This window comes from Schistocerca cancellata, chromosome 9 (assembly GCF_023864275.1).
Source record: "Schistocerca cancellata isolate TAMUIC-IGC-003103 chromosome 9, iqSchCanc2.1, whole genome shotgun sequence".
Lineage (NCBI taxonomy): Eukaryota > Metazoa > Arthropoda > Insecta > Orthoptera > Acrididae > Schistocerca > Schistocerca cancellata.
In genome coordinates this window covers 308,459,911-308,482,426 of record NC_064634.1, presented here as the reverse complement: position 1 = coordinate 308,482,426, position 22,516 = coordinate 308,459,911, and the positions used below count along the sequence as shown (strand labels likewise).

Genomic DNA, 22,516 nt, shown 5'->3' with positions numbered 1-22,516 from the left:
TTCTCAAGCAGGTGATACATCTCAAATCTAGCGTCCCGATGCTTTCAGAGTCAGCTGCTACGAAGTAAAAGTATGCCCCAGGTGAGGCTCGAACTCACAACCCCGGCATTGCTCACGGCTACTACCTTATAAGTACCGTGCGCTAACCAATTGCGCCACTGGGGCTACAGCAGGGTGCTTTCAGTTAGCGGTATTCGCTTTGCTGCCATCCTGTTGGCTACAGACCCGTCATACGACCGTCACCTGCGGCCATACTGCGACTTTAGCACCTGGCTACGGATCCTTCGTACGATTTTTGTTTCATATGCTACACTTGAAAGCATATCAACCGCTTGTCATCACCGAAAAATTGCAGAAAAACGCGCGCCTTGCCTTCTGCTACCTGTCCAACAGCGAGGGCAGATGTGTGGCAAGCTCTAAGCTATGCAGGCGCACCGTGGCCGAGCAGCTGGAGGAGAGATGCCTTCCTTGGCAGCTCCCTGCAGAGTGCGGAAGACCAGAATGGCCGCGCCGCCGTTGTCAGTGGACGACACGCAGTTGCAGAGCCACGGAGAACACGTTGCTCTGCGACATGTACCCGCCTCATATTACGAAACGCGAACTGTGGCCCTGTGGCGCAACGGATAACGCGTCTGACTACGGATCAGAAGATTCCAGGTTCGTATCCTGGCAGGGTCGGCATTTTGTTAGTTGCGGGCGCGTAGCTAGGCAGTGCATTCGAATGTTGCCACCTGCGTGGAGTGCAATGTCAATCCTGAGCATCTCGCAGCTGCATCTCGAGACGATCGTGGTAAATATCGCTTCTTGCAAGCGTCAGCGTAGCGTCAGTCGAGCAAAGTCGAGACAAGTCAAGCTGAGAGATGTTGCACAGTTTATTAAGCTGAGAGATGTTGCACAGTTTATGAAACGGTACGCGACGCAGACAACGCTTTTCCAAGCGTCCCATGTCACGCACCGAAGAGGGCGCACGCCTGCACGCAGCAGAGTGGCGCAGTGGAAGCGTGCTGGGCCCATAACCCAGAGGTCCGTGGATCGAAACCACGCTCTGCTAAAATTATTCTTTTTCTTGGGTGCTTCGAGCTCGATCATTAAGCCTGGTATGCGCTGATTCAGCGTCAACAGCAAACCCTGTACGTTCTGAAACGACGACGATGTCGTCGTGTGAAGAATACGAGAAACACTTGCTAAGACGCAGAGTTTCTTACGATTCTGCAGCAACTACATTTCTCGATCACAACGTTAATGTCCTTTCGGGCCACACGTGCAACATTCGCGATATAAAAATCGCACCTCCCGGCGGGGAATCGAACCCCGGTCTCCCGCGTGACAGGCGGGGATACTAACCACTATACTACCGAGGAATACGCAATCGGTACTTATAATGCACGCACACTTATGTTTCTCAAGCAAGTGATATATCTCAAATCTAGCGTCCCGATGCATTCAGAGTCAGCTGCTACGAAGTAAAAGTATGCCCCAGGTGAGGCTCGAACTCACAACCCCGGCATTGCTCACGGCTACTGCCTTATAAGTACCGTGCGCTAACCAATTGCGCCACTGGGGCTACAGGAGGGTGCTTTCAGTTAGCGGTATTCGCTTTGCTGCCATCCTGTTGTGGCTACAGACCCGTCATACGACCGTCACCTGCGGCCATACTGCGACTTTAGCACCTGGCTACGGATCCTTCATACGATTCTTGTTTCATATGCTACACTTGCAAGCATATCAACCGCTTGTCATCACCGAAAAATTGCAGAAAAACGCGCGCCTTGCCTTCTGCTACCTGTCCAACAGCGAGGGCAGATGTGTGGCAAGCTCTAAGCTATGCAGGCGCACCGTGGCCGAGCAGCTGGAGGAGAGATGCCTTCCTTGGCAGCTCCCTGCAGAGTGCGGAAGACCAGAATGGCCGCGCCGCCGTTGTCAGTGGACGACACGCAGTTGCAGAGCCACGGTGAACGCGTTGCTCTGCGACGTGTACCCGCCTCATATTACGAAACGCGAGCTGTGGCCCTGTGGCGCAACGGATAACGCGTCTGACTACGGATCAGAAGATTCCAGGTTCGAATCCTGGCAGGGTCGGCATTTTGTTAGTTGCGGGCGCGTAGCTAGGCAGTGCATTCGAATGTTGCCACCTGCGTGGAGTGCAATGTCAATCCTGAGCATCTCGCAGCTGCATCTCGAGACGATCGTGGTAAATATCGCTTCTTGCAAGCGTCAGTCGAGCAAAGTCGAGACAAGTCAAGCTGAGAGATGTTGCACAGTTTATTAAACGGTACGCGACGCAGCCAACGCTTTTCCAAGCGTCCCATGTCACGCACCGAAGAGGGCGCACGCCTCCACGCAGCAGAGTGGCGCAGTGGAAGCGTGCTGGGCCCATAACCCAGAGGTCCGTGGATCGAAACCACGCTCTGCTAAAATTATACTTTTTCTTGGGTGCTTCGAGCTCGATCATTAAGCCTGGTGTGCGCTGATTCAGCGTCAACAGCAAACCCTGTACGTTCTGAAACGACGACGACGTCGTCGTGTGAAGAATACGAGAAACACTTGCTAAGACGCAGAGTTTCTTACGATTCTGCAGCAACTACATTTCTCGATCACAACGTTAATGTCCTTTCGGGCCACACGTGCAACTTTCGCGATATAAAAATCGCACTTCCCCGGCGGGGAATCGAACCCCGGTCTCCCGCGTGACAGGCGGGGATACTAACCACTATACTACCGAGGAATACGCAATCGGTACTTATAATGCACGCACACTTATGTTTCTCAAGCAGGTGATACATCTCAAATCTAGCGTCCCGATGCTTTCAGAGTCAGCTGCTACGAAGTAAAAGTGTGCCCCAGGTGAGGCTCGAACTCACAACCCCGGCATTGCTCACGGCTACTACCTTATAAGTACCGTGCGCTAACCAATTGCGCCACTGGGGCTACAGCAGGGTGCTTTCAGTTAGCGGTATTCGCTTTGCTGCCATCCTGTTGGCTACAGACCCGTCATACGACCGTCACCTGCGGCCATACTGCGACTTTAGCACCTGGCTACGGATCCTTCGTACGATTTTTGTTTCATATGCTACACTTGAAAGCATATCAACCGCTTGTCATCACCGAAAAATTGCAGAAAAACGCGCGCCTTGCCTTCTGCTACCTGTCCAACAGCGAGGGCAGATGTGTGGCAAGCTCTAAGCTATGCAGGCGCACCGTGGCCGAGCAGCTGGAGGAGAGATGCCTTCCTTGGCAGCTCCCTGCAGAGTGCGGAAGACCAGAATGGCCGCGCCGCCGTTGTCAGTGGACGACACGCAGTTGCAGAGCCACGGAGAACACGTTGCTCTGCGACATGTACCCGCCTCATATTACGAAACGCGAACTGTGGCCCTGTGGCGCAACGGATAACGCGTCTGACTACGGATCAGAAGATTCCAGGTTCGTATCCTGGCAGGGTCGGCATTTTGTTAGTTGCGGGCGCGTAGCTAGGCAGTGCATTCGAATGTTGCCACCTGCGTGGAGTGCAATGTCAATCCTGAGCATCTCGCAGCTGCATCTCGAGACGATCGTGGTAAATATCGCTTCTTGCAAGCGTCAGCGTAGCGTCAGTCGAGCAAAGTCGAGACAAGTCAAGCTGAGAGATGTTGCACAGTTTATTAAGCTGAGAGATGTTGCACAGTTTATGAAACGGTACGCGACGCAGACAACGCTTTTCCAAGCGTCCCATGTCACGCACCGAAGAGGGCGCACGCCTGCACGCAGCAGAGTGGCGCAGTGGAAGCGTGCTGGGCCCATAACCCAGAGGTCCGTGGATCGAAACCACGCTCTGCTAAAATTATTCTTTTTCTTGGGTGCTTCGAGCTCGATCATTAAGCCTGGTGTGCGCTGATTCAGCGTCAACAGCAAACCCTGTACGTTCTGAAACGACGACGATGTCGTCGTGTGAAGAATACGAGAAACACTTGCTAAGACGCAGAGTTTCTTACGATTCTGCAGCAACTACATTTCTCGATCACAACGTTAATGTCCTTTCGGGCCACACGTGCAACTTTCGCGATATAAAAATCGCACCTCCCGGCGGGGAATCGAACCCCGGTCTCCCGCGTGACAGGCGGGGATACTAACCACTATACTACCGAGGAATACGCAATCGGTACTTATAATGCACGCACACTTATGTTTCTCAAGCAGGTGATACATCTCAAATCTAGCGTCCCGATGCTTTCAGAGTCAGCTGCTACGAAGTAAAAGTATGCCCCAGGTGAGGCTCGAACTCACAACCCCGGCATTGCTCACGGCTACTACCTTATAAGTACCGTGCGCTAACCAATTGCGCCACTGGGGCTACAGCAGGGTGCTTTCAGTTAGCGGTATTCGCTTTGCTGCCATCCTGTTGGCTACAGACCCGTCATACGACCGTCACCTGCGGCCATACTGCGACTTTAGCACCTGGCTACGGATCCTTCGTACGATTTTTGTTTCATATGCTACACTTGAAAGCATATCAACCGCTTGTCATCACCGAAAAATTGCAGAAAAACGCGCGCCTTGCCTTCTGCTACCTGTCCAACAGCGAGGGCAGATGTGTGGCAAGCTCTAAGCTATGCAGGCGCACCGTGGCCGAGCAGCTGGAGGAGAGATGCCTTCCTTGGCAGCTCCCTGCAGAGTGCGGAAGACCAGAATGGCCGCGCCGCCGTTGTCAGTGGACGACACGCAGTTGCAGAGCCACGGAGAACACGTTGCTCTGCGACATGTACCCGCCTCATATTACGAAACGCGAACTGTGGCCCTGTGGCGCAACGGATAACGCGTCTGACTACGGATCAGAAGATTCCAGGTTCGTATCCTGGCAGGGTCGGCATTTTGTTAGTTGCGGGCGCGTAGCTAGGCAGTGCATTCGAATGTTGCCACCTGCGTGGAGTGCAATGTCAATCCTGAGCATCTCGCAGCTGCATCTCGAGACGATCGTGGTAAATATCGCTTCTTGCAAGCGTCAGCGTAGCGTCAGTCGAGCAAAGTCGAGACAAGTCAAGCTGAGAGATGTTGCACAGTTTATTAAGCTGAGAGATGTTGCACAGTTTATGAAACGGTACGCGACGCAGACAACGCTTTTCCAAGCGTCCCATGTCACGCACCGAAGAGGGCGCACGCCTGCACGCAGCAGAGTGGCGCAGTGGAAGCGTGCTGGGCCCATAACCCAGAGGTCCGTGGATCGAAACCACGCTCTGCTAAAATTATTCTTTTTCTTGGGTGCTTCGAGCTCGATCATTAAGCCTGGTATGCGCTGATTCAGCGTCAACAGCAAACCCTGTACGTTCTGAAACGACGACGATGTCGTCGTGTGAAGAATACGAGAAACACTTGCTAAGACGCAGAGTTTCTTACGATTCTGCAGCAACTACATTTCTCGATCACAACGTTAATGTCCTTTCGGGCCACACGTGCAACATTCGCGATATAAAAATCGCACCTCCCGGCGGGGAATCGAACCCCGGTCTCCCGCGTGACAGGCGGGGATACTAACCACTATACTACCGAGGAATACGCAATCGGTACTTATAATGCACGCACACTTATGTTTCTTAAGCAAGTGATATATCTCAAATCTAGCGTCCCGATGCATTCAGAGTCAGCTGCTACGAAGTAAAAGTATGCCCCAGGTGAGGCTCGAACTCACAACCCCGGCATTGCTCACGGCTACTGCCTTATAAGTACCGTGCGCTAACCAATTGCGCCACTGGGGCTACAGGAGGGTGCTTTCAGTTAGCGGTATTCGCTTTGCTGCCATCCTGTTGTGGCTACAGACCCGTCATACGACCGTCACCTGCGGCCATACTGCGACTTTAGCACCTGGCTACGGATCCTTCATACGATTCTTGTTTCATATGCTACACTTGCAAGCATATCAACCGCTTGTCATCACCGAAAAATTGCAGAAAAACGCGCGCCTTGCCTTCTGCTACCTGTCCAACAGCGAGGGCAGATGTGTGGCAAGCTCTAAGCTATGCAGGCGCACCGTGGCCCAGCAGCTGGAGGAGAGATGCCTTCCTTGGCAGCTCCCTGCAGAGTGCGGAAGACCAGAATGGCCGCGCCGCCGTTGTCAGTGGACGACACGCAGTTGCAGAGCCACGGTGAACGCGTTGCTCTGCGACGTGTACCCGCCTCATATTACGAAACGCGAACTGTGGCCCTGTGGCGCAACGGATAACGCGTCTGACTACGGATCAGAAGATTCCAGGTTCGAATCCTGGCAGGGTCGGCATTTTGTTAGTTGCGGGCGCGTAGCTAGGCAGTGCATTCGAATGTTGCCACCTGCGTGGAGTGCAATGTCAATCCTGAGCATCTCGCAGCTGCATCTCGAGACGATCGTGGTAAATATCGCTTCTTGCAAGCGTCAGTCGAGCAAAGTCGAGACAAGTCAAGCTGAGAGATGTTGCACAGTTTATTAAACGGTACGCGACGCAGCCAACGCTTTTCCAAGCGTCCCATGTCACGCACCGAAGAGGGCGCACGCCTCCACGCAGCAGAGTGGCGCAGTGGAAGCGTGCTGGGCCCATAACCCAGAGGTCCGTGGATCGAAACCACGCTCTGCTAAAATTATACTTTTTCTTGGGTGCTTCGAGCTCGATCATTAAGCCTAGTGTGCGCTGATTCAGCGTCAACAGCAAACCCTGTACGTTCTGAAACGACGACGACGTCGTCGTGTGAAGAATACGAGAAACACTTGCTAAGACGCAGAGTTTCTTACGATTCTGCAGCAACTACATTTCTCGATCACAACGTTAATGTCCTTTCGGGCCACACGTGCAACTTTCGCGATATAAAAATCGCACTTCCCCGGCGGGGAATCGAACCCCGGTCTCCCGCGTGACAGGCGGGGATACTAACCACTATACTACCGAGGAATACGCAATCGGTACTTATAATGCACGCACACTTATGTTTCTCAAGCAGGTGATACATCTCAAATCTAGCGTCCCGATGCTTTCAGAGTCAGCTGCTACGAAGTAAAAGTGTGCCCCAGGTGAGGCTCGAACTCACAACCCCGGCATTGCTCACGGCTACTACCTTATAAGTACCGTGCGCTAACCAATTGCGCCACTGGGGCTACAGCAGGGTGCTTTCAGTTAGCGGTATTCGCTTTGCTGCCATCCTGTTGGCTACAGACCCGTCATACGACCGTCACCTGCGGCCATACTGCGACTTTAGCACCTGGCTACGGATCCTTCGTACGATTTTTGTTTCATATGCTACACTTGAAAGCATATCAACCGCTTGTCATCACCGAAAAATTGCAGAAAAACGCGCGCCTTGCCTTCTGCTACCTGTCCAACAGCGAGGGCAGATGTGTGGCAAGCTCTAAGCTATGCAGGCGCACCGTGGCCGAGCAGCTGGAGGAGAGATGCCTTCCTTGGCAGCTCCCTGCAGAGTGCGGAAGACCAGAATGGCCGCGCCGCCGTTGTCAGTGGACGACACGCAGATGCAGAGCCACGGAGAACACGTTGCTCTGCGACATGTACCCGCCTCATATTACGAAACGCGAACTGTGGCCCTGTGGCGCAACGGATAACGCGTCTGACTACGGATCAGAAGATTCCAGGTTCGTATCCTGGCAGGGTCGGCATTTTGTTAGTTGCGGGCGCGTAGCTAGGCAGTGCATTCGAATGTTGCCACCTGCGTGGAGTGCAATGTCAATCCTGAGCATCTCGCAGCTGCATCTCGAGACGATCGTGGTAAATATCGCTTCTTGCAAGCGTCAGCGTAGCGTCAGTCGAGCAAAGTCGAGACAAGTCAAGCTGAGAGATGTTGCACAGTTTATTAAGCTGAGAGATGTTGCACAGTTTATTAAACGGTACGCGACGCAGACAACGCTTTTCCAAGCGTCCCATGTCACGCACCGAAGAGGGCGCACGCCTCCACGCAGCAGAGTGGCGCAGTGGAAGCGTGCTGGGCCCATAACCCAGAGGTCCGTGGATCGAAACCACGCTCTGCTAAAATTATTCTTTTTCTTGGGTGCTTCGAGCTCGATCATTAAGCCTGGTGTGCGCTGATTCAGCGTCAACAGCAAACCCTGTACGTTCTGAAACGACGACGACGTCGTCGTGTGAAGAATACGAGAAACACTTGCTAAGACGCAGAGTTTCTTACGATTCTGCAGCAACTACATTTCTCGATCACAACGTTAATGTCCTTTCGGGCCACACGTGCAACTTTCGCGATATAAAAATCGCACCTCCCCGGCGGGGAATCGAACCCCGGTCTCCCGCGTGACAGGCGGGGATACTAACCACTATACTACCGAGGAATACGCAATCGGTACTTATAATGCACGCACACTTATGTTTCTCAAGCAGGTGATATATCTCAAATCTAGCGTCCCGATGCATTCAGAGTCAGCTGCTACGAAGTAAAAGTATGCCCCAGGTTAGGCTCGAAGTCACAACCCCGGCATTGCTCACGCCTACTGCCTTATAAGTACCGTGCGCTAACCAATTGCGCCACTGGGGCTACAGCAGGGTGCTTTCAGTTAGCGGTATTCGCTTTGCTGCCATCCTGTTGGCTACAGACCCGTCATACGACCGTCACCTGCGGCCATACTGCGACTTTAGCACCTGGCTACGGATCCTTCGTACGATTTTTGTTTCATATGCTACACTTGAAAGCATATCAACCGCTTGTCATCACCGAAAAATTGCAGAAAAACGCGCGCCTTGCCTTCTGCTACCTGTCCAACAGCGAGGGCAGATGTGTGGCAAGCTCTAAGCTATGCAGGCGCACCGTGGCCGAGCAGCTGGAGGAGAGATGCCTTCCTTGGCAGCTCCCTGCAGAGTGCGGAAGACCAGAATGGCCGCGCCGCCGTTGTCAGTGGACGACACGCAGATGCAGAGCCACGGAGAACACGTTGCTCTGCGACATGTACCCGCCTCATATTACGAAACGCGAACTGTGGCCCTGTGGCGCAACGGATAACGCGTCTGACTACGGATCAGAAGATTCCAGGTTCGTATCCTGGCAGGGTCGGCATTTTGTTAGTTGCGGGCGCGTAGCTAGGCAGTGCATTCGAATGTTGCCACCTGCGTGGAGTGCAATGTCAATCCTGAGCATCTCGCAGCTGCATCTCGAGACGATCGTGGTAAATATCGCTTCTTGCAAGCGTCAGCGTAGCGTCAGTCGAGCAAAGTCGAGACAAGTCAAGCTGAGAGATGTTGCACAGTTTATTAAGCTGAGAGATGTTGCACAGTTTATTAAACGGTACGCGACGCAGACAACGCTTTTCCAAGCGTCCCATGTCACGCACCGAAGAGGGCGCACGCCTCCACGCAGCAGAGTGGCGCAGTGGAAGCGTGCTGGGCCCATAACCCAGAGGTCCGTGGATCGAAACCACGCTCTGCTAAAATTATTCTTTTTCTTGGGTGCTTCGAGCTCGATCATTAAGCCTGGTGTGCGCTGATTCAGCGTCAACAGCAAACCCTGTACGTTCTGAAACGACGACGACGTCGTCGTGTGAAGAATACGAGAAACACTTGCTAAGACGCAGAGTTTCTTACGATTCTGCAGCAACTACATTTCTCGATCACAACGTTAATGTCCTTTCGGGCCACACGTGCAACTTTCGCGATATAAAAATCGCACCTCCCCGGCGGGGAATCGAACCCCGGTCTCCCGCGTGACAGGCGGGGATACTAACCACTATACTACCGAGGAATACGCAATCGGTACTTATAATGCACGCACACTTATGTTTCTCAAGCAGGTGATACATCTCAAATCTAGCGTCCCGATGCTTTCAGAGTCAGCTGCTACGAAGTAAAAGTATGCCCCAGGTGAGGCTCGAACTCACAACCCCGGCATTGCTCACGGCTACTACCTTATAAGTACCGTGCGCTAACCAATTGCGCCACTGGGGCTACAGCAGGGTGCTTTCAGTTAGCGGTATTCGCTTTGCTGCCATCCTGTTGGCTACAGACCCGTCATACGACCGTCACCTGCGGCCATACTGCGACTTTAGCACCTGGCTACGGATCCTTCGTACGATTTTTGTTTCATATGCTACACTTGAAAGCATATCAACCGCTTGTCATCACCGAAAAATTGCAGAAAAACGCGCGCCTTGCCTTCTGCTACCTGTCCAACAGCGAGGGCAGATGTGTGGCAAGCTCTAAGCTATGCAGGCGCACCGTGGCCGAGCAGCTGGAGGAGAGATGCCTTCCTTGGCAGCTCCCTGCAGAGTGCGGAAGACCAGAATGGCCGCGCCGCCGTTGTCAGTGGACGACACGCAGTTGCAGAGCCACGGAGAACACGTTGCTCTGCGACATGTACCCGCCTCATATTACGAAACGCGAACTGTGGCCCTGTGGCGCAACGGATAACGCGTCTGACTACGGATCAGAAGATTCCAGGTTCGTATCCTGGCAGGGTCGGCATTTTGTTAGTTGCGGGCGCGTAGCTAGGCAGTGCATTCGAATGTTGCCACCTGCGTGGAGTGCAATGTCAATCCTGAGCATCTCGCAGCTGCATCTCGAGACGATCGTGGTAAATATCGCTTCTTGCAAGCGTCAGCGTAGCGTCAGTCGAGCAAAGTCGAGACAAGTCAAGCTGAGAGATGTTGCACAGTTTATTAAGCTGAGAGATGTTGCACAGTTTATGAAACGGTACGCGACGCAGACAACGCTTTTCCAAGCGTCCCATGTCACGCACCGAAGAGGGCGCACGCCTGCACGCAGCAGAGTGGCGCAGTGGAAGCGTGCTGGGCCCATAACCCAGAGGTCCGTGGATCGAAACCACGCTCTGCTAAAATTATTCTTTTTCTTGGGTGCTTCGAGCTCGATCATTAAGCCTGGTATGCGCTGATTCAGCGTCAACAGCAAACCCTGTACGTTCTGAAACGACGACGATGTCGTCGTGTGAAGAATACGAGAAACACTTGCTAAGACGCAGAGTTTCTTACGATTCTGCAGCAACTACATTTCTCGATCACAACGTTAATGTCCTTTCGGGCCACACGTGCAACATTCGCGATATAAAAATCGCACCTCCCGGCGGGGAATCGAACCCCGGTCTCCCGCGTGACAGGCGGGGATACTAACCACTATACTACCGAGGAATACGCAATCGGTACTTATAATGCACGCACACTTATGTTTCTTAAGCAAGTGATATATCTCAAATCTAGCGTCCCGATGCATTCAGAGTCAGCTGCTACGAAGTAAAAGTATGCCCCAGGTGAGGCTCGAACTCACAACCCCGGCATTGCTCACGGCTACTGCCTTATAAGTACCGTGCGCTAACCAATTGCGCCACTGGGGCTACAGGAGGGTGCTTTCAGTTAGCGGTATTCGCTTTGCTGCCATCCTGTTGTGGCTACAGACCCGTCATACGACCGTCACCTGCGGCCATACTGCGACTTTAGCACCTGGCTACGGATCCTTCATACGATTCTTGTTTCATATGCTACACTTGCAAGCATATCAACCGCTTGTCATCACCGAAAAATTGCAGAAAAACGCGCGCCTTGCCTTCTGCTACCTGTCCAACAGCGAGGGCAGATGTGTGGCAAGCTCTAAGCTATGCAGGCGCACCGTGGCCCAGCAGCTGGAGGAGAGATGCCTTCCTTGGCAGCTCCCTGCAGAGTGCGGAAGACCAGAATGGCCGCGCCGCCGTTGTCAGTGGACGACACGCAGTTGCAGAGCCACGGTGAACGCGTTGCTCTGCGACGTGTACCCGCCTCATATTACGAAACGCGAACTGTGGCCCTGTGGCGCAACGGATAACGCGTCTGACTACGGATCAGAAGATTCCAGGTTCGAATCCTGGCAGGGTCGGCATTTTGTTAGTTGCGGGCGCGTAGCTAGGCAGTGCATTCGAATGTTGCCACCTGCGTGGAGTGCAATGTCAATCCTGAGCATCTCGCAGCTGCATCTCGAGACGATCGTGGTAAATATCGCTTCTTGCAAGCGTCAGTCGAGCAAAGTCGAGACAAGTCAAGCTGAGAGATGTTGCACAGTTTATTAAACGGTACGCGACGCAGCCAACGCTTTTCCAAGCGTCCCATGTCACGCACCGAAGAGGGCGCACGCCTCCACGCAGCAGAGTGGCGCAGTGGAAGCGTGCTGGGCCCATAACCCAGAGGTCCGTGGATCGAAACCACGCTCTGCTAAAATTATACTTTTTCTTGGGTGCTTCGAGCTCGATCATTAAGCCTAGTGTGCGCTGATTCAGCGTCAACAGCAAACCCTGTACGTTCTGAAACGACGACGACGTCGTCGTGTGAAGAATACGAGAAACACTTGCTAAGACGCAGAGTTTCTTACGATTCTGCAGCAACTACATTTCTCGATCACAACGTTAATGTCCTTTCGGGCCACACGTGCAACTTTCGCGATATAAAAATCGCACTTCCCCGGCGGGGAATCGAACCCCGGTCTCCCGCGTGACAGGCGGGGATACTAACCACTATACTACCGAGGAATACGCAATCGGTACTTATAATGCACGCACACTTATGTTTCTCAAGCAGGTGATACATCTCAAATCTAGCGTCCCGATGCTTTCAGAGTCAGCTGCTACGAAGTAAAAGTGTGCCCCAGGTGAGGCTCGAACTCACAACCCCGGCATTGCTCACGGCTACTACCTTATAAGTACCGTGCGCTAACCAATTGCGCCACTGGGGCTACAGCAGGGTGCTTTCAGTTAGCGGTATTCGCTTTGCTGCCATCCTGTTGGCTACAGACCCGTCATACGACCGTCACCTGCGGCCATACTGCGACTTTAGCACCTGGCTACGGATCCTTCGTACGATTTTTGTTTCATATGCTACACTTGAAAGCATATCAACCGCTTGTCATCACCGAAAAATTGCAGAAAAACGCGCGCCTTGCCTTCTGCTACCTGTCCAACAGCGAGGGCAGATGTGTGGCAAGCTCTAAGCTATGCAGGCGCACCGTGGCCGAGCAGCTGGAGGAGAGATGCCTTCCTTGGCAGCTCCCTGCAGAGTGCGGAAGACCAGAATGGCCGCGCCGCCGTTGTCAGTGGACGACACGCAGATGCAGAGCCACGGAGAACACGTTGCTCTGCGACATGTACCCGCCTCATATTACGAAACGCGAACTGTGGCCCTGTGGCGCAACGGATAACGCGTCTGACTACGGATCAGAAGATTCCAGGTTCGTATCCTGGCAGGGTCGGCATTTTGTTAGTTGCGGGCGCGTAGCTAGGCAGTGCATTCGAATGTTGCCACCTGCGTGGAGTGCAATGTCAATCCTGAGCATCTCGCAGCTGCATCTCGAGACGATCGTGGTAAATATCGCTTCTTGCAAGCGTCAGCGTAGCGTCAGTCGAGCAAAGTCGAGACAAGTCAAGCTGAGAGATGTTGCACAGTTTATTAAGCTGAGAGATGTTGCACAGTTTATTAAACGGTACGCGACGCAGACAACGCTTTTCCAAGCGTCCCATGTCACGCACCGAAGAGGGCGCACGCCTCCACGCAGCAGAGTGGCGCAGTGGAAGCGTGCTGGGCCCATAACCCAGAGGTCCGTGGATCGAAACCACGCTCTGCTAAAATTATTCTTTTTCTTGGGTGCTTCGAGCTCGATCATTAAGCCTGGTGTGCGCTGATTCAGCGTCAACAGCAAACCCTGTACGTTCTGAAACGACGACGACGTCGTCGTGTGAAGAATACGAGAAACACTTGCTAAGACGCAGAGTTTCTTACGATTCTGCAGCAACTACATTTCTCGATCACAACGTTAATGTCCTTTCGGGCCACACGTGCAACTTTCGCGATATAAAAATCGCACCTCCCCGGCGGGGAATCGAACCCCGGTCTCCCGCGTGACAGGCGGGGATACTAACCACTATACTACCGAGGAATACGCAATCGGTACTTATAATGCACGCACACTTATGTTTCTCAAGCAGGTGATATATCTCAAATCTAGCGTCCCGATGCATTCAGAGTCAGCTGCTACGAAGTAAAAGTATGCCCCAGGTTAGGCTCGAAGTCACAACCCCGGCATTGCTCACGCCTACTGCCTTATAAGTACCGTGCGCTAACCAATTGCGCCACTGGGGCTACAGCAGGGTGCTTTCAGTTAGCGGTATTCGCTTTGCTGCCATCCTGTTGTGGCTACAGACCCGTCATACGACCGTCACCTGCGGCCATACTGCGACTTTAGCACCTGGCTACGGATCCTTCATACGATTCTTGTTTCATATGCTACACTTGCAAGCATATCAACCGCTTGTCATCACCGAAAAATTGCAGAAAAACGCGCGCCTTGCCTTCTGCTACCTGTCCAACAGCGAGGGCAGATGTGTGGCAAGCTCTAAGCTATGCAGGCGCACCGTGGCCGAGCAGCTGGAGGAGAGATGCCTTCCTTGGCAGCTCCCTGCAGAGTGCGGAAGACCAGAATGGCCGCGCCGCCGTTGTCAGTGGACGACACGCAGTTGCAGAGCCACGGTGAACGCGTTGCTCTGCGACGTGTACCCGCCTCATATTACGAAACGCGAGCTGTGGCCCTGTGGCGCAACGGATAACGCCTCTGACTACGGATCAGAAGATTCCAGGTTCGAATCCTGGCAGGGTCGGCATTTTGTTAGTTGGGGGCGCGTAGCTAGGCAGTGCATTCGAATGTTGCCACCTGCGTGGAGTGCAATGTCAATCCTGAGCATCTCGCAGCTGCATCTCGAGACGATCGTGGTAAATATCGCTTCTTGCAAGCGTCAGTCGAGCAAAGTCGAGACAAGTCAAGCTGAGAGATGTTGCACAGTTTATTAAACGGTACGCGACGCAGCCAACGCTTTTCCAAGCGTCCCATGTCACGCACCGAAGAGGGCGCACCCCGCCACGCAGCAGAGTGGCGCAGTGGAAGCGTGCTGGGCCCATAACCCAGAGGTCCGTGGATCGAAACCACGCTCTGCTAAAATTATTCTTTTTCTTGGGTGCTTCGAGCTCGATCATTAAGCCTGGTGTGCGCTGATTCAGCGTCAACAGCAAACCCTGTACGTTCTGAAACGACGACGACGTCGTCGTGTGAAGAATACGAGAAACACTTGCTAAGACGCAGAGTTTCTTACGATTCTGCAGCAACTACATTTCTCGATCACAACGTTAATGTCCTTTCGGGCCACACGTGCAACTTTCGCGATATAAAAATCGCACTTCCCCGGCGGGGAAACGAACCCCGGTCTCCCGCGTGACAGGCGGGGATACTAACCACTATACTACCGAGGAATACGCATGCGGTACTTATAATGCACGCACACTTATGTTTCTCAAGCAGGTGATACATCTCAAATCTAGCGTCCCGATGCTTTCAGAGTCAGCTGCTACGAAGTAAAAGTATGCCCCAGGTGAGGCTCGAACTCACAACCCCGGCATTGCTCACGGCTACTACCTTATAAGTACCGTGCGCTAACCAATTGCGCCACTGGGGCTACAGCAGAGTGCTTTCAGTTAGCGGAATTCGCTTTGCTGCCATCCTGTTGGCTACAGACCCGTCATACGACCGTCACCTGCGGCCATACTGCGACTTTAGCACCTGGCTACGGATCCTTCGTACGATTTTTGTTTCATATGCTACACTTGAAAGCATATCAACCGCTTGTCATCACCGAAAAATTGCAGAAAAACGCGCGCCTTGCCTTCTGCTACCTGTCCAACAGCGAGGGCAGATGTGTGGCAAGCTCTAAGCTATGCAGGCGCACCGTGGCCGAGCAGCTGGAGGAGAGATGCCTTCCTTGGCAGCTCCCTGCAGAGTGCGGAAGACCAGAATGGCCGCGCCGCCGTTGTCAGTGGACGACACGCAGTTGCAGAGCCACGGAGAACACGTTGCTCTGCGACGTGTACCCGCCTCATATTACGAAACGCGAACTGTAGCCCTGTGGCGCAACGGATAACGCGTCTGACTACGGATCAGAAGATTCCAGGTTCGTATCCTGGCAGGGTCGGCATTTTGTTAGTTGCGGGCGCGTAGCTAGGCAGTGCATTCGAATGTTGCCACCTGCGTGGAGTACAATGTCAATCCTGAGCATCTCGCAGCTGCATCTCGAGACGATCGTGGTAAATATCGCTTCTTGCAAGCGTCAGCGTAGCGTCAGTCGAGCAAAGTCGAGACAAGTCAAGCTGAGAGATGTTGCACAGTTTATTAAGCTGAGAGATGTTGCACAGTTTATTAAACGGTACGCGACGCAGACAACGCTTTTCCAAGCGTCCCATGTCACGCACCGAAGAGGGCGCATGCCTCCACGCAGCAGAGTGGCGCAGTGGAAGCGTGCTGGGCCCATAACCCAGAGGTCCGTGGATCGAAACCACGCTCTGCTAAAATTATTCTTTTTCTTGGGTGCTTCGAGCTCGATCATTAAGCCTGGTGTGCGCTGATTCAGCGTCAACAGCAAACCCTGTACGTTCTGAAACGACGACGACGTCGTCGTGTGAAGAATACGAGAAACACTTGCTAAGACGCAGAGTTTCTTACGATTCTGCAGCAACTACATTTCTCGATCACAACGTTAATGTCCTTTCGGGCCACACGTGCAACTTTCGCGATATAAAAATCGCACCTCCCCGGCGGGGAATCGAACCCCGGTCTCCCGCGTGACAGGCGGGGATACTAACCACTATACTACCGAGGAATACGCATCGGTACTTATAATGCACGCACACTTATGTTTCTCAAGCAAGTGATATATCTCAAATCTAGCGTCCCGATGCATTCAGAGTCAGCTGCTACGAAGTAAAAGTATGCCCCAGGTGAGGCTCGAACTCACAACCCCGGCATTGCTCACGGCTACTGCCTTATAAGTACCGTGCGCTAACCAATTGCGCCACTGGGGCTACAGGAGGGTGCTTTCAGTTAGCGGTATTCGCTTTGCTGCCATCCTGTTGTGGCTACAGACCCGTCATACGACCGTCACCAGCGGCCATACTGCGACTTTAGCACCTGGCTACGGATCGTTCATACGATTCTTGTTTCATATGCTACACTTGCAAGCATATCAAACGCTTGTCATCACCGAAAAATTGCAGAAAAACGCGCGCCTTGCCTTCTGCTACCTGTCCAACAGCGAGGGCAGATGTGTGGCAAGCTCTAAGCTATGCAGGCGCACCGTGGCCGAGCAGCTGGAGGAGAGATGCCTTCCTTGGCAGCTCCCTGCAGAGTGCGGAAGACCAGAATGGCCGCGCCGCCGTTGTCAGTGGACGACACGCAGTTGCAGAGCCACGGTGAACGCGTTGCTCTGCGACGTGTACCCGCCTCATATTACGAAACGCGAACTGTGGCACTGTGGCGCAACGGATAACGCGTCTGACTACGGATCAGAAGATTCCAGGTTCGAATCCTGGCAGGGTCGGCATTTTGTTAGTTGCGGGCGCGTAGCTAGGCAGTGCATTCGAATGTTGCCACCTGCGTGGAGTGCAATGTCAATCCTGAGCATCTCGCAGCTGCATCTCGAGACGATCGTGGTAAATATCGCTTCTTGCAAGCGTCAGTCGAGCAAAGTCGAGACAAGTCAAGCTGAGAGATGTTGCACAGTTTATTAAACGGTACGCGACGCAGCCAACGCTTTTCCAAGCGTCCCATGTCACGCACCGAAGAGGGCGCACGCCTCCACGCAGCAGAGTGGCGCAGTGGAAGCGTGCTGGGCCCATAACCCAGAGGTCCGTGGATCGAAACCACGCTCTGCTAAAATTATACTTTTTCTTGGGTGCTTCGAGCTCGATCATTAAGCCTGGTGTGCGCTGATTCAGCGTCAACAGCAAACCCTGTACGTTCTGAAACGACGACGACGTCGTCGTGTGAAGAATACGAGAAACACTTGCTAAGACGCAGAGTTTCTTACGATTCTGCAGCAACTACATTTCTCGATCACAACGTTAATGTCCTTTCGGGCCACACGTGCAACTTTCGCGATATAAAAATCGCACTTCCCCGGCGGGGAATCGAACCCCGGTCTCCCGCGTGACAGGCGGGGATACTAACCACTATACTACCGAGGAATACGCAATCGGTACTTATAATGCACGCACACTTATGTTTCTCAAGCAGGTGATACATCTCAAATCTAGCGTCCCGATGCTTTCAGAGTCAGCTGCTACGAAGTAAAAGTGTGCCCCAGGTGAGGCTCGAACTCACAACCCCGGCATTGCTCACGGCTACTACCTTATAAGTACCGTGCGCTAACCAATTGCGCCACTGGGGCTACAGCAGGGTGCTTTCAGTTAGCGGTATTCGCTTTGCTGCCATCCTGTTGGCTACAGACCCGTCATACGACCGTCACCTGCGGCCATACTGCGACTTTAGCACCTGGCTACGGATCCTTCGTACGATTTTTGTTTCATATGCTACACTTGAAAGCATATCAACCGCTTGTCATCACCGAAAAATTGCAGAAAAACGCGCGCCTTGCCTTCTGCTACCTGTCCAACAGCGAGGGCAGATGTGTGGCAAGCTCTAAGCTATGCAGGCGCACCGTGGCCGAGCAGCTGGAGGAGAGATGCCTTCCTTGGCAGCTCCCTGCAGAGTGCGGAAGACCAGAATGGCCGCGCCGCCGTTGTCAGTGGACGACACGCAGATGCAGAGCCACGGAGAACACGTTGCTCTGCGACATGTACCCGCCTCATATTACGAAACGCGAACTGTGGCCCTGTGGCGCAACGGATAACGCGTCTGACTACGGATCAGAAGATTCCAGGTTCGTATCCTGGCAGGGTCGGCATTTTGTTAGTTGCGGGCGCGTAGCTAGGCAGTGCATTCGAATGTTGCCACCTGCGTGGAGTGCAATGTCAATCCTGAGCATCTCGCAGCTGCATCTCGAGACGATCGTGGTAAATATCGCTTCTTGCAAGCGTCAGCGTAGCGTCAGTCGAGCAAAGTCGAGACAAGTCAAGCTGAGAGATGTTGCACAGTTTATTAAGCTGAGAGATGTTGCACAGTTTATTAAACGGTACGCGACGCAGACAACGCTTTTCCAAGCGTCCCATGTCACGCACCGAAGAGGGCGCACGCCTCCACGCAGCAGAGTGGCGCAGTGGAAGCGTGCTGGGCCCATAACCCAGAGGTCCGTGGATCGAAACCACGCTCTGCTAAAATTATTCTTTTTCTTGGGTGCTTCGAGCTCGATCATTAAGCCTGGTGTGCGCTGATTCAGCGTCAACAGCAAACCCTGTACGTTCTGAAACGACGACGACGTCGTCGTGTGAAGAATACGAGAAACACTTGCTAAGACGCAGAGTTTCTTACGATTCTGCAGCAACTACATTTCTCGATCACAACGTTAATGTCCTTTCGGGCCACACGTGCAACTTTCGCGATATAAAAATCGCACCTCCCCGGCGGGGAATCGAACCCCGGTCTCCCGCGTGACAGGCGGGGATACTAACCACTATACTACCGAGGAATACGCAATCGGTACTTATAATGCACGCACACTTATGTTTCTCAAGCAGGTGATATATCTCAAATCTAGCGTCCCGATGCATTCAGAGTCAGCTGCTACGAAGTAAAAGTATGCCCCAGGTTAGGCTCGAAGTCACAACCCCGGCATTGCTCACGCCTACTGCCTTATAAGTACCGTGCGCTAACCAATTGCGCCACTGGGGCTACAGCAGGGTGCTTTCAGTTAGCGGTATTCGCTTTGCTGCCATCCTGTTGTGGCTACAGACCCGTCATACGACCGTCACCTGCGGCCATACTGCGACTTTAGCACCTGGCTACGGATCCTTCATACGATTCTTGTTTCATATGCTACACTTGCAAGCATATCAACCGCTTGTCATCACCGAAAAATTGCAGAAAAACGCGCGCCTTGCCTTCTGCTACCTGTCCAACAGCGAGGGCAGATGTGTGGCAAGCTCTAAGCTATGCAGGCGCACCGTGGCCGAGCAGCTGGAGGAGAGATGCCTTCCTTGGCAGCTCCCTGCAGAGTGCGGAAGACCAGAATGGCCGCGCCGCCGTTGTCAGTGGACGACACGCAGTTGCAGAGCCACGGTGAACGCGTTGCTCTGCGACGTGTACCCGCCTCATATTACGAAACGCGAGCTGTGGCCCTGTGGCGCAACGGATAACGCCTCTGACTACGGATCAGAAGATTCCAGGTTCGAATCCTGGCAGGGTCGGCATTTTGTTAGTTGCGGGCGCGTAGCTAGGCAGTGCATTCGAATGTTGCCACCTGCGTGGAGTGCAATGTCAATCCTGAGCATCTCGCAGCTGCATCTCGAGACGATCGTGGTAAATATCGCTTCTTGCAAGCGTCAGTCGAGCAAAGTCGAGACAAGTCAAGCTGAGAGATGTTGCACAGTTTATTAAACGGTACGCGACGCAGCCAACGCTTTTCCAAGCGTCCCATGTCACGCACCGAAGAGGGCGCACCCCGCCACGCAGCAGAGTGGCGCAGTGGAAGCGTGCTGGGCCCATAACCCAGAGGTCCGTGGATCGAAACCACGCTCTGCTAAAATCATTCTTTTTCTTGGGTGCTTCGAGCTCGATCATTAAGCCTGGTGTGCGCTGATTCAGCGTCAACAGCAAACCCTGTACGTTCTGAAACGACGACGACGTCGTCGTGTGAAGAATACGAGAAACACTTGCTAAGACGCAGAGTTTCTTACGATTCTGCAGCAACTACATTTCTCGATCACAACGTTAATGTCCTTTCGGGCCACACGTGCAACTTTCGCGATATAAAAATCGCACTTCCCCGGCGGGGAAACGAACCCCGGTCTCCCGCGTGACAGGCGGGGATACTAACCACTATACTACCGAGGAATACGCATGCGGTACTTATAATGCACGCACACTTATGTTTCTCAAGCAGGTGATACATCTCAAATCTAGCGTCCCGATGCTTTCAGAGTCAGCTGCTACGAAGTAAAAGTATGCCCCAGGTGAGGCTCGAACTCACAACCCCGGCATTGCTCACGGCTACTACCTTATAAGTACCGTGCGCTAACCAATTGCGCCACTGGGGCTACAGCAGGGTGCTTTCAGTTAGCGGAATTCGCTTTGCTGCCATCCTGTTGGCTACAGACCCGTCATACGACCGTCACCTGCGGCCATACTGCGACTTTAGCACCTGGCTACGGATCCTTCGTACGATTTTTGTTTCATATGCTACACTTGAAAGCATATCAACCGCTTGTCATCACCGAAAAATTGCAGAAAAACGCGCGCCTTGCCTTCTGCTACCTGTCCAACAGCGAGGGCAGATGTGTGGCAAGCTCTAAGCTATGCAGGCGCACCGTGGCCGAGCAGCTGGAGGAGAGATGCCTTCCTTGGCAGCTCCCTGCAGAGTGCGGAAGACCAGAATGGCCGCGCCGCCGTTGTCAGTGGACGACACGCAGTTGCAGAGCCACGGAGAACACGTTGCTCTGCGACGTGTACCCGCCTCATATTACGAAACGCGAACTGTAGCCCTGTGGCGCAACGGATAACGCGTCTGACTACGGATCAGAAGATTCCAGGTTCGTATCCTGGCAGGGTCGGCATTTTGTTAGTTGCGGGCGCGTAGCTAGGCAGTGCATTCGAATGTTGCCACCTGCGTGGAGTACAATGTCAATCCTGAGCATCTCGCAGCTGCATCTCGAGACGATCGTGGTAAATATCGCTTCTTGCAAGCGTCAGCGTAGCGTCAGTCGAGCAAAGTCGAGACAAGTCAAGCTGAGAGATGTTGCACAGTTTATTAAGCTGAGAGATGTTGCACAGTTTATTAAACGGTACGCGACGCAGACAACGCTTTTCAAGCGTCCCATGTCACGCACCGAAGAGGGCGCATGCCTCCACGCAGCAGAGTGGCGCAGTGGAAGCGTGCTGGGCCCATAACCCAGAGGTCCGTGGATCGAAACCACGCTCTGCTAAAATTATTCTTTTTCTTGGGTGCTTCGAGCTCGATCATTAAGCCTGGTGTGCGCTGATTCAGCGTCAACAGCAAACCCTGTACGTTCTGAAACGACGACGACGTCGTCGTGTGAAGAATACGAGAAACACTTGCTAAGACGCAGAGTTTCTTACGATTCTGCAGCAACTACATTTCTCGATCACAACGTTAATGTCCTTTCGGGCCACACGTGCAACTTTCGCGATATAAAAATCGCACCTCCCCGGCGGGGAATCGAACCCCGGTCTCCCGCGTGACAGGCGGGGATACTAACCACTATACTACCGAGGAATACGCAATCGGTACTTATAATGCACGCACACTTATGTTTCTCAAGCAGGTGATATATCTCAAATCTAGCGTCCCGATGCATTCAGAGTCAGCTGCTACGAAGTAAAAGTATGCCCCAGGTTAGGCTCGAAGTCACAACCCCGGCATTGCTCACGCCTACTGCCTTATAAGTACCGTGCGCTAACCAATTGCGCCACTGGGGCTACAGCAGGGTGCTTTCAGTTAGCGGTATTCGCTTTGCTGCCATCCTGTTGTGGCTACAGACCCGTCATACGACCGTCACCTGCGGCCATACTGCGACTTTAGCACCTGGCTACGGATCCTTCATACGATTCTTGTTTCATATGCTACACTTGCAAGCATATCAACCGCTTGT

General features: G+C 53.2%; 61 non-coding genes across 61 annotated transcripts; 32 read left to right on the top strand and 29 right to left on the bottom strand.

Annotated features, from left to right (window-relative positions):
- Window positions 1–73: 73 nt before the first annotated feature.
- On the bottom strand, window positions 74–165 carry Trnai-uau (transfer RNA isoleucine (anticodon UAU)). The gene is given in 2 exon segments: window positions 74–109; window positions 128–165. It is a non-coding gene; the product is annotated as a tRNA-Ile (tRNA).
- Window positions 166–605: 440 nt separating this feature from the next.
- Window positions 606–678, top strand: Trnar-acg (transfer RNA arginine (anticodon ACG)). Its single transcript has one exon. It is a non-coding gene; the product is annotated as a tRNA-Arg (tRNA).
- Window positions 679–979: 301 nt separating this feature from the next.
- On the top strand, window positions 980–1,051 carry Trnam-cau (transfer RNA methionine (anticodon CAU)). The gene has a single exon. It is a non-coding gene; the product is annotated as a tRNA-Met (tRNA).
- Window positions 1,052–1,289: 238 nt separating this feature from the next.
- On the bottom strand, window positions 1,290–1,361 carry Trnad-guc (transfer RNA aspartic acid (anticodon GUC)). Its single transcript has one exon. It is a non-coding gene; the product is annotated as a tRNA-Asp (tRNA).
- Window positions 1,362–1,472: 111 nt separating this feature from the next.
- On the bottom strand, window positions 1,473–1,564 carry Trnai-uau (transfer RNA isoleucine (anticodon UAU)). Its single transcript is given in 2 exon segments — window positions 1,473–1,508; window positions 1,527–1,564. It is a non-coding gene; the product is annotated as a tRNA-Ile (tRNA).
- A 442-nt stretch (window positions 1,565–2,006) lies between these two features.
- Trnar-acg (transfer RNA arginine (anticodon ACG)) lies at window positions 2,007–2,079 on the top strand. Its single transcript has one exon. It is a non-coding gene; the product is annotated as a tRNA-Arg (tRNA).
- Window positions 2,080–2,342: 263 nt separating this feature from the next.
- Window positions 2,343–2,414, top strand: Trnam-cau (transfer RNA methionine (anticodon CAU)). Its single transcript has one exon. It is a non-coding gene; the product is annotated as a tRNA-Met (tRNA).
- A 239-nt stretch (window positions 2,415–2,653) lies between these two features.
- Trnad-guc (transfer RNA aspartic acid (anticodon GUC)) lies at window positions 2,654–2,725 on the bottom strand. Its single transcript has one exon. It is a non-coding gene; the product is annotated as a tRNA-Asp (tRNA).
- A 111-nt stretch (window positions 2,726–2,836) lies between these two features.
- Window positions 2,837–2,928, bottom strand: Trnai-uau (transfer RNA isoleucine (anticodon UAU)). Its single transcript is given in 2 exon segments — window positions 2,837–2,872; window positions 2,891–2,928. It is a non-coding gene; the product is annotated as a tRNA-Ile (tRNA).
- Window positions 2,929–3,368: 440 nt separating this feature from the next.
- On the top strand, window positions 3,369–3,441 carry Trnar-acg (transfer RNA arginine (anticodon ACG)). The gene has a single exon. It is a non-coding gene; the product is annotated as a tRNA-Arg (tRNA).
- A 301-nt stretch (window positions 3,442–3,742) lies between these two features.
- On the top strand, window positions 3,743–3,814 carry Trnam-cau (transfer RNA methionine (anticodon CAU)). The gene has a single exon. It is a non-coding gene; the product is annotated as a tRNA-Met (tRNA).
- A 238-nt stretch (window positions 3,815–4,052) lies between these two features.
- On the bottom strand, window positions 4,053–4,124 carry Trnad-guc (transfer RNA aspartic acid (anticodon GUC)). The gene has a single exon. It is a non-coding gene; the product is annotated as a tRNA-Asp (tRNA).
- A 111-nt stretch (window positions 4,125–4,235) lies between these two features.
- Window positions 4,236–4,327, bottom strand: Trnai-uau (transfer RNA isoleucine (anticodon UAU)). Its single transcript is given in 2 exon segments — window positions 4,236–4,271; window positions 4,290–4,327. It is a non-coding gene; the product is annotated as a tRNA-Ile (tRNA).
- Window positions 4,328–4,767: 440 nt separating this feature from the next.
- Window positions 4,768–4,840, top strand: Trnar-acg (transfer RNA arginine (anticodon ACG)). The gene has a single exon. It is a non-coding gene; the product is annotated as a tRNA-Arg (tRNA).
- Window positions 4,841–5,141: 301 nt separating this feature from the next.
- Window positions 5,142–5,213, top strand: Trnam-cau (transfer RNA methionine (anticodon CAU)). The gene has a single exon. It is a non-coding gene; the product is annotated as a tRNA-Met (tRNA).
- A 238-nt stretch (window positions 5,214–5,451) lies between these two features.
- Window positions 5,452–5,523, bottom strand: Trnad-guc (transfer RNA aspartic acid (anticodon GUC)). Its single transcript has one exon. It is a non-coding gene; the product is annotated as a tRNA-Asp (tRNA).
- Window positions 5,524–5,634: 111 nt separating this feature from the next.
- Trnai-uau (transfer RNA isoleucine (anticodon UAU)) lies at window positions 5,635–5,726 on the bottom strand. The gene is given in 2 exon segments: window positions 5,635–5,670; window positions 5,689–5,726. It is a non-coding gene; the product is annotated as a tRNA-Ile (tRNA).
- A 442-nt stretch (window positions 5,727–6,168) lies between these two features.
- Trnar-acg (transfer RNA arginine (anticodon ACG)) lies at window positions 6,169–6,241 on the top strand. Its single transcript has one exon. It is a non-coding gene; the product is annotated as a tRNA-Arg (tRNA).
- Window positions 6,242–6,504: 263 nt separating this feature from the next.
- On the top strand, window positions 6,505–6,576 carry Trnam-cau (transfer RNA methionine (anticodon CAU)). Its single transcript has one exon. It is a non-coding gene; the product is annotated as a tRNA-Met (tRNA).
- A 239-nt stretch (window positions 6,577–6,815) lies between these two features.
- Trnad-guc (transfer RNA aspartic acid (anticodon GUC)) lies at window positions 6,816–6,887 on the bottom strand. Its single transcript has one exon. It is a non-coding gene; the product is annotated as a tRNA-Asp (tRNA).
- Window positions 6,888–6,998: 111 nt separating this feature from the next.
- On the bottom strand, window positions 6,999–7,090 carry Trnai-uau (transfer RNA isoleucine (anticodon UAU)). The gene is given in 2 exon segments: window positions 6,999–7,034; window positions 7,053–7,090. It is a non-coding gene; the product is annotated as a tRNA-Ile (tRNA).
- A 440-nt stretch (window positions 7,091–7,530) lies between these two features.
- On the top strand, window positions 7,531–7,603 carry Trnar-acg (transfer RNA arginine (anticodon ACG)). The gene has a single exon. It is a non-coding gene; the product is annotated as a tRNA-Arg (tRNA).
- Window positions 7,604–7,904: 301 nt separating this feature from the next.
- Window positions 7,905–7,976, top strand: Trnam-cau (transfer RNA methionine (anticodon CAU)). The gene has a single exon. It is a non-coding gene; the product is annotated as a tRNA-Met (tRNA).
- A 239-nt stretch (window positions 7,977–8,215) lies between these two features.
- On the bottom strand, window positions 8,216–8,287 carry Trnad-guc (transfer RNA aspartic acid (anticodon GUC)). The gene has a single exon. It is a non-coding gene; the product is annotated as a tRNA-Asp (tRNA).
- Window positions 8,288–8,930: 643 nt separating this feature from the next.
- Window positions 8,931–9,003, top strand: Trnar-acg (transfer RNA arginine (anticodon ACG)). The gene has a single exon. It is a non-coding gene; the product is annotated as a tRNA-Arg (tRNA).
- A 301-nt stretch (window positions 9,004–9,304) lies between these two features.
- Trnam-cau (transfer RNA methionine (anticodon CAU)) lies at window positions 9,305–9,376 on the top strand. The gene has a single exon. It is a non-coding gene; the product is annotated as a tRNA-Met (tRNA).
- Window positions 9,377–9,615: 239 nt separating this feature from the next.
- Window positions 9,616–9,687, bottom strand: Trnad-guc (transfer RNA aspartic acid (anticodon GUC)). Its single transcript has one exon. It is a non-coding gene; the product is annotated as a tRNA-Asp (tRNA).
- Window positions 9,688–9,798: 111 nt separating this feature from the next.
- Window positions 9,799–9,890, bottom strand: Trnai-uau (transfer RNA isoleucine (anticodon UAU)). The gene is given in 2 exon segments: window positions 9,799–9,834; window positions 9,853–9,890. It is a non-coding gene; the product is annotated as a tRNA-Ile (tRNA).
- A 440-nt stretch (window positions 9,891–10,330) lies between these two features.
- On the top strand, window positions 10,331–10,403 carry Trnar-acg (transfer RNA arginine (anticodon ACG)). The gene has a single exon. It is a non-coding gene; the product is annotated as a tRNA-Arg (tRNA).
- Window positions 10,404–10,704: 301 nt separating this feature from the next.
- Trnam-cau (transfer RNA methionine (anticodon CAU)) lies at window positions 10,705–10,776 on the top strand. Its single transcript has one exon. It is a non-coding gene; the product is annotated as a tRNA-Met (tRNA).
- Window positions 10,777–11,014: 238 nt separating this feature from the next.
- Trnad-guc (transfer RNA aspartic acid (anticodon GUC)) lies at window positions 11,015–11,086 on the bottom strand. Its single transcript has one exon. It is a non-coding gene; the product is annotated as a tRNA-Asp (tRNA).
- Window positions 11,087–11,197: 111 nt separating this feature from the next.
- On the bottom strand, window positions 11,198–11,289 carry Trnai-uau (transfer RNA isoleucine (anticodon UAU)). Its single transcript is given in 2 exon segments — window positions 11,198–11,233; window positions 11,252–11,289. It is a non-coding gene; the product is annotated as a tRNA-Ile (tRNA).
- Window positions 11,290–11,731: 442 nt separating this feature from the next.
- On the top strand, window positions 11,732–11,804 carry Trnar-acg (transfer RNA arginine (anticodon ACG)). The gene has a single exon. It is a non-coding gene; the product is annotated as a tRNA-Arg (tRNA).
- A 263-nt stretch (window positions 11,805–12,067) lies between these two features.
- Window positions 12,068–12,139, top strand: Trnam-cau (transfer RNA methionine (anticodon CAU)). The gene has a single exon. It is a non-coding gene; the product is annotated as a tRNA-Met (tRNA).
- A 239-nt stretch (window positions 12,140–12,378) lies between these two features.
- On the bottom strand, window positions 12,379–12,450 carry Trnad-guc (transfer RNA aspartic acid (anticodon GUC)). Its single transcript has one exon. It is a non-coding gene; the product is annotated as a tRNA-Asp (tRNA).
- Window positions 12,451–12,561: 111 nt separating this feature from the next.
- On the bottom strand, window positions 12,562–12,653 carry Trnai-uau (transfer RNA isoleucine (anticodon UAU)). Its single transcript is given in 2 exon segments — window positions 12,562–12,597; window positions 12,616–12,653. It is a non-coding gene; the product is annotated as a tRNA-Ile (tRNA).
- A 440-nt stretch (window positions 12,654–13,093) lies between these two features.
- Window positions 13,094–13,166, top strand: Trnar-acg (transfer RNA arginine (anticodon ACG)). The gene has a single exon. It is a non-coding gene; the product is annotated as a tRNA-Arg (tRNA).
- Window positions 13,167–13,467: 301 nt separating this feature from the next.
- Trnam-cau (transfer RNA methionine (anticodon CAU)) lies at window positions 13,468–13,539 on the top strand. Its single transcript has one exon. It is a non-coding gene; the product is annotated as a tRNA-Met (tRNA).
- Window positions 13,540–13,778: 239 nt separating this feature from the next.
- On the bottom strand, window positions 13,779–13,850 carry Trnad-guc (transfer RNA aspartic acid (anticodon GUC)). The gene has a single exon. It is a non-coding gene; the product is annotated as a tRNA-Asp (tRNA).
- A 645-nt stretch (window positions 13,851–14,495) lies between these two features.
- On the top strand, window positions 14,496–14,568 carry Trnar-acg (transfer RNA arginine (anticodon ACG)). The gene has a single exon. It is a non-coding gene; the product is annotated as a tRNA-Arg (tRNA).
- Window positions 14,569–14,831: 263 nt separating this feature from the next.
- Window positions 14,832–14,903, top strand: Trnam-cau (transfer RNA methionine (anticodon CAU)). The gene has a single exon. It is a non-coding gene; the product is annotated as a tRNA-Met (tRNA).
- Window positions 14,904–15,142: 239 nt separating this feature from the next.
- Trnad-guc (transfer RNA aspartic acid (anticodon GUC)) lies at window positions 15,143–15,214 on the bottom strand. The gene has a single exon. It is a non-coding gene; the product is annotated as a tRNA-Asp (tRNA).
- Window positions 15,215–15,325: 111 nt separating this feature from the next.
- On the bottom strand, window positions 15,326–15,417 carry Trnai-uau (transfer RNA isoleucine (anticodon UAU)). Its single transcript is given in 2 exon segments — window positions 15,326–15,361; window positions 15,380–15,417. It is a non-coding gene; the product is annotated as a tRNA-Ile (tRNA).
- Window positions 15,418–15,857: 440 nt separating this feature from the next.
- Trnar-acg (transfer RNA arginine (anticodon ACG)) lies at window positions 15,858–15,930 on the top strand. The gene has a single exon. It is a non-coding gene; the product is annotated as a tRNA-Arg (tRNA).
- Window positions 15,931–16,231: 301 nt separating this feature from the next.
- Window positions 16,232–16,303, top strand: Trnam-cau (transfer RNA methionine (anticodon CAU)). The gene has a single exon. It is a non-coding gene; the product is annotated as a tRNA-Met (tRNA).
- Window positions 16,304–16,542: 239 nt separating this feature from the next.
- Window positions 16,543–16,614, bottom strand: Trnad-guc (transfer RNA aspartic acid (anticodon GUC)). Its single transcript has one exon. It is a non-coding gene; the product is annotated as a tRNA-Asp (tRNA).
- Window positions 16,615–16,724: 110 nt separating this feature from the next.
- Window positions 16,725–16,816, bottom strand: Trnai-uau (transfer RNA isoleucine (anticodon UAU)). The gene is given in 2 exon segments: window positions 16,725–16,760; window positions 16,779–16,816. It is a non-coding gene; the product is annotated as a tRNA-Ile (tRNA).
- Window positions 16,817–17,258: 442 nt separating this feature from the next.
- Window positions 17,259–17,331, top strand: Trnar-acg (transfer RNA arginine (anticodon ACG)). Its single transcript has one exon. It is a non-coding gene; the product is annotated as a tRNA-Arg (tRNA).
- Window positions 17,332–17,594: 263 nt separating this feature from the next.
- Window positions 17,595–17,666, top strand: Trnam-cau (transfer RNA methionine (anticodon CAU)). The gene has a single exon. It is a non-coding gene; the product is annotated as a tRNA-Met (tRNA).
- Window positions 17,667–17,905: 239 nt separating this feature from the next.
- On the bottom strand, window positions 17,906–17,977 carry Trnad-guc (transfer RNA aspartic acid (anticodon GUC)). The gene has a single exon. It is a non-coding gene; the product is annotated as a tRNA-Asp (tRNA).
- Window positions 17,978–18,088: 111 nt separating this feature from the next.
- Trnai-uau (transfer RNA isoleucine (anticodon UAU)) lies at window positions 18,089–18,180 on the bottom strand. The gene is given in 2 exon segments: window positions 18,089–18,124; window positions 18,143–18,180. It is a non-coding gene; the product is annotated as a tRNA-Ile (tRNA).
- Window positions 18,181–18,620: 440 nt separating this feature from the next.
- Trnar-acg (transfer RNA arginine (anticodon ACG)) lies at window positions 18,621–18,693 on the top strand. Its single transcript has one exon. It is a non-coding gene; the product is annotated as a tRNA-Arg (tRNA).
- Window positions 18,694–18,994: 301 nt separating this feature from the next.
- Trnam-cau (transfer RNA methionine (anticodon CAU)) lies at window positions 18,995–19,066 on the top strand. Its single transcript has one exon. It is a non-coding gene; the product is annotated as a tRNA-Met (tRNA).
- A 239-nt stretch (window positions 19,067–19,305) lies between these two features.
- Trnad-guc (transfer RNA aspartic acid (anticodon GUC)) lies at window positions 19,306–19,377 on the bottom strand. The gene has a single exon. It is a non-coding gene; the product is annotated as a tRNA-Asp (tRNA).
- A 645-nt stretch (window positions 19,378–20,022) lies between these two features.
- On the top strand, window positions 20,023–20,095 carry Trnar-acg (transfer RNA arginine (anticodon ACG)). The gene has a single exon. It is a non-coding gene; the product is annotated as a tRNA-Arg (tRNA).
- A 263-nt stretch (window positions 20,096–20,358) lies between these two features.
- Window positions 20,359–20,430, top strand: Trnam-cau (transfer RNA methionine (anticodon CAU)). Its single transcript has one exon. It is a non-coding gene; the product is annotated as a tRNA-Met (tRNA).
- A 239-nt stretch (window positions 20,431–20,669) lies between these two features.
- On the bottom strand, window positions 20,670–20,741 carry Trnad-guc (transfer RNA aspartic acid (anticodon GUC)). The gene has a single exon. It is a non-coding gene; the product is annotated as a tRNA-Asp (tRNA).
- Window positions 20,742–20,852: 111 nt separating this feature from the next.
- Window positions 20,853–20,944, bottom strand: Trnai-uau (transfer RNA isoleucine (anticodon UAU)). The gene is given in 2 exon segments: window positions 20,853–20,888; window positions 20,907–20,944. It is a non-coding gene; the product is annotated as a tRNA-Ile (tRNA).
- Window positions 20,945–21,384: 440 nt separating this feature from the next.
- On the top strand, window positions 21,385–21,457 carry Trnar-acg (transfer RNA arginine (anticodon ACG)). Its single transcript has one exon. It is a non-coding gene; the product is annotated as a tRNA-Arg (tRNA).
- A 300-nt stretch (window positions 21,458–21,757) lies between these two features.
- On the top strand, window positions 21,758–21,829 carry Trnam-cau (transfer RNA methionine (anticodon CAU)). The gene has a single exon. It is a non-coding gene; the product is annotated as a tRNA-Met (tRNA).
- Window positions 21,830–22,068: 239 nt separating this feature from the next.
- On the bottom strand, window positions 22,069–22,140 carry Trnad-guc (transfer RNA aspartic acid (anticodon GUC)). The gene has a single exon. It is a non-coding gene; the product is annotated as a tRNA-Asp (tRNA).
- Between the last annotated feature and the right edge of the window lie 376 nt (window positions 22,141–22,516).